This window comes from Pteropus vampyrus, unplaced genomic scaffold (assembly GCF_000151845.1).
Source record: "Pteropus vampyrus isolate Shadow unplaced genomic scaffold, Pvam_2.0 Scaffold206, whole genome shotgun sequence".
Lineage (NCBI taxonomy): Eukaryota > Metazoa > Chordata > Mammalia > Chiroptera > Pteropodidae > Pteropus > Pteropus vampyrus.
The window spans coordinates 1,447,432-1,452,052 of record NW_011888987.1 but is presented as its reverse complement, the minus strand read 5'-3'; the positions used below and the strand labels follow the sequence as shown (position 1 = coordinate 1,452,052).

The following is a 4,621-nucleotide window of genomic DNA, read 5'->3' as shown; positions in this document are numbered from 1 at the left end:
CTTATTTCACTTAGCATAATACCATCCACATTTTTACAAATGGTAAGGTTTCATTTTTCATGTCTGAGTAATATTCCAGTGTGTGTGTGTGTGTGTGTGTGTGTGTGTGTGTGTGTGTGTGTATCACAATTTCTTTATCCAGTTGTCTATTGATAGGCACTTATGTTGTTTTCATATATTGGTTATTATAAACAATACTGCAGTGAGCATAAGGGTGCATATATATTTTCAAATTAGTTCTGGTGGGGGTTTTTTTGTAACAACACATTTATTGTATCAAACGCTCAAGGTTATAAACACAAAACACTTCTTAATTTAAGAATAGGAAAAAATCAGGCAATTCCTAGAATACTACTATACCTACAGCCTTTGCCTACAGTAAAAAATAAATCATTCAATCATTTTGGTAATCATCCCGGTCTTTCTTCCCACTTGGAAGTTTGGGTCCACTGGCTGGTTTTGCCATGATGATCTGATCCACTCTAAGTACAGTGAAGTCAGCATCAGTGGCCAGGTTGATAGCCTGATATTTTTCTAGGTAAATATCTAGAATACCAGCCTCTAACATGTCCTTTACAGCAGGAACTTTAGCCCTCATATCTCAATATTTAATCCAACATTTTTATCTCTTTCTTGATGTACTACATAAAGTTTAGAGATTACTTCATTGGCCTTAACCCCAGAGTTCCCTGCCAGTGCCCAGAGAATAGTTTCAAATGCCTTGGCAAATTTCTTAATGGCATAAAGTTCCAGTCCAGGACATGTCTCTCCATATGCTGTGACCTGTTTGGCCAACTCAATTTCTGTTGTTCCACCTCCAGGTATAAGACGTTTATCCCTTGTGAGAACTTTGAAAGTATTAACACCATCATCTACTGCCCTTTCTGTATCATCCATCAGATTGTCTGTAGAACCTCGAAGCACTATGGTGGAAATGGCCTCATCTTCCTTATCATGCTTGAAAACAATCACCTGTGTTTCTCCAAATTCTGAGGTAAACACTGTTGCAATGTCCCATTTCTTCAAGCACAGGAGGAGTAAATCTAGGAAGAGCTGTAGCTCCAACTGTTTTACATAGCCTTCTGAGATCTCATTTTGAGTTCAACCTCACCAACATAATATTGTATTTGTTTGCATAATGAAGAGCTATGTCTGCCACTTAGCCACTTATTAATGATGACATTTGCACCGATATCAACAATAGCTTTGACTTGTGCATCCATAAGATTTTCTTCTCCTTTACTAAAATTCATCAATTCTTCAGCAGTCTTCATCAATATCATCCTCTTAGTGTCTGTTATCATGCCATCAAAAGGACAAGAGTACACTGCTGTTTTTGTATCTTTGACAGATGTTACATCATCTTTTAGTTTCCTTCTTAAAAACCATGCCATGTAATACTGAAGAGAAATAAATATTAGAGCCCAGAATCTTATAAACTCTGATATTATCAACATGGAAATGCTAGAATCAAGAAAAATTGATTCACATGCTTGAGCAATAAGTTTGGCCAGTATTACCATACTGTTTACTCATTATGGAGGTATGAAGTAGAGATGACACTTCATCCACATCTCGAAGAGTTTTTGCGGAACAGCATACCAAATCAGGAAGAATCTCATGGGCTTTTCTGTAGGCTATTTCATAACCTTCTATGACCTCTGAAACTGACAGACCCATTCTGACAAGTTCTCCAGCTAATTCCAGAAGAGCTCCAGCAAACATAAGGACAAAGTTTGTGCCATCTCCAACCTCTACTCCTGCATGTGAGAGACCCTTGCGATCATTTTTGCAGCAGGATGCTGTACTTCTAGCTCTCTTAAAATAGTCACTACATCATTCATCACAAACAACTTCTCCAGGTGTTTAATAACCATTTTGTTCATTCCATTTGGTCCATACTCTGTATGAGTCATTTGGGCAAGCTCCTTGCAAACTGGTATGTTCCTGTACACTGCTTCTTCTAATGTTGAAAACTGCTTCGCTCCCTCCTTGAGCATCCGGGCAAAGCCTGGGGCTTTGGGGACATGAAGCCCATGACTTGACTGCAGATTGTAAGATCCCAAAGACTGTTTTGGTTTTCTTTAAATAAATATCTAGAAGTATAATTGTTAAGTCATAAGGTAGTACTATTTTTAATCTTTGAGGAACCTCCAAACTGTTTTCCATAGTGGCTATACCAATTTGCAATCCAGCAAAAGTGCACAAAGTTTCCCTTTTCTCTGCATTCTTGCCTGCACTTGTTGATAGCCATTCTGACAGGTATGACATAATATCTCGTTATGATTGTAATTTGCATTTTTCTGATGATTAATGATATTGAGCATTTTTGCATATGTCTTTTGGCCATCTGTATGCCCTCTTTGGAGAAATGTTTATTTAGGTCCTCTGCTCATTTTTCAATTTGATTTTTTTTTTTTGGTGTTGAGTTGTATGAGTTCTTTATAAATTGTGGATATTAATCTCTTATCAGATGTATCATAGGTAAATATCTTCTTCCATTCAGTAGGTAGTATTTTTATTTTGTTGATGGTTTTGTTTGCTTTGCAAAAAAATTTTTAGTTTGAAGTACTCCCATTTGTTTATTTTTTCTTTTATTTCTTTTGCCCGAGGAGATATAGTAGGAAAAAATATATATATGATTAAGAGCAATGTCAGAGAGTTTACTGCCTATGTTTTCTTCTAGTTTTATGATTTCAGGTCTTACATTTAAGTCTAAAATATTTTGAGTTTATTCTTGTATATGTTGTAAGAAGATGGCTCTTTGTATGTATCTGTCTGGTTTTCCCAGCACCATTTATTGAATAGACCATCTTTACCCCATTGTATATTTTTGCCTCCTTTGGCATAGATTTGATGACCATATAAGCATGGATTTATTTCTGGGATCTCTACTCTGGTCCATTGATCTATGTTTCTATTTTTATGCTAGTATCATGCAGTTTTTATTATTATAGTCTTGTAGTATAGTTTGGTATCAGGTAGTATGATACCTCCAACTTATTTCGTTTTTTCAATATTGCCATGGTTATTAGGGGTCTTTTATGGTTTCAAATAATTTTTTTTGATTACTTATTCTAGTTCTCTGAAAAATGCCATTGGTATCGTGATAAGGATTGCATTAAATCTGTAGATTGTTTTGGGGTAGTATGGACATTCTAACAATGTTAGTTCTTCCTATCCATGGACACGATACATGCTTTTATCTACCTGTATCTTCTTCAATTTATTTTTTAATGACTTGTGATTTTTTTGAGTACAGTCCTTTTACCCCTTTGGTTAAATTTATTTCTAGGTTTGTTTGTTTTTTTTTGATGAAATTGTAAATGAGATTGTTTTTTTAAATTTCTCTTCCTGATAGTTTGTTGTTGGTATATAAAAATAAAACCAATTTCTGAATATTAATTTTGTACCCCACTACTAAATTTATTTATCAGTTTTAACAGTCTTTTGGTGAAATCTTTAGGGTTCTCTAAATGTAATATCATGTCACCTGCAAATAATGATAGTTTTACTTTTTCCTTTCCAATTTAAATGCCTTATATTTCCCTTTCTTGTCTGATTAATATGGCTGAAACTTCCAATATTGTTGAATGAAGGTGGTAAAAGTGGGCTTTTCTGCATGGAGTATGATTTTAGCTGTGGATCTGTCATATGTTGCCTTTATTATGTTGAGGTATGTTCCCTCTATTTCTACTTTCCTGAGGGTTTTTATCTTAAATGGATGCTGGATTTTGTCAAATGTTTTTTCCACATCTATTGATATAATCATATGATTTTTACCTTTTAATTTGTTAATGTGGTATATCACATTAATTAATTTGTGGACATTGAAACAAACTTGCATCCTAGAAATTAATCTTACTTTATGTATGATCTTTCTATTGTATTGCTGAATTTGGTTTGTTAGTATTTTGTTGAGGATTTTTGCATCTATATTTATACAGGATATCGACTTATTTTGTTTGTTTGTAATGTCTTTGTCTGACTTTGGAATCAGGGTAATGATGGCCTCATAAAAAAGAACTAGGGAGACTTCCTTCCTCTTGAAGTTTTGAATAGTTTGAGAACAATAAGTGTTAATTATTCTTTAAATGTTTGGCAAAATTCACCTGTGAAGCCATCTGGTCCAGGATTTTGTTTGTTGGGAGTTTTTTAGTAACTCATCTGATATCGTTTGTAGTAATCGGTCAGTTCAGATTTTTTTATTTCTTCTTGACTCAATTTTGGGAGATTGTACATGCCTAGAAATGTATCCATTTCTTCTAGATTGTCCAGATTATTGGCAAACAATTGTTTGTACTATTTTCTCATGTTCCTTTGTATTTCTGTGGAGTCATTTGTCATTCTTCCTTTTTCATTTCTGATTTTATTAATTTCAGTCCTCTCTTTTTTTCTTGATAAGACTGGTTAAAGTTTTATCAATTTTGTTTATCTTTTCAAAGAACCAGCTCTTGATTTTACTAATCTTTTGTATTTTATTAGACTCTATTTTATTTATTTTTTCTCTGATCTTTACTATTTTCTTCTTTCTAATCACTTTGGGCTTTGTTTGCTGTTCTTTTTCTAGTTCCTTTATGTGTGAAGTTAGACTTTATTTGAGATTTTTCTTGTTTCTTGA

The 4,621-nt window shown here is 33.8% G+C and overlaps 1 pseudogene; it reads right to left on the bottom strand.

Moving 5' to 3' along the window:
• Nucleotides 1–256: 256 nt before the first annotated feature.
• LOC105300278 lies at nucleotides 257–2,057 on the bottom strand (annotated as a pseudogene).
• Between the last annotated feature and the right edge of the window lie 2,564 nt (nucleotides 2,058–4,621).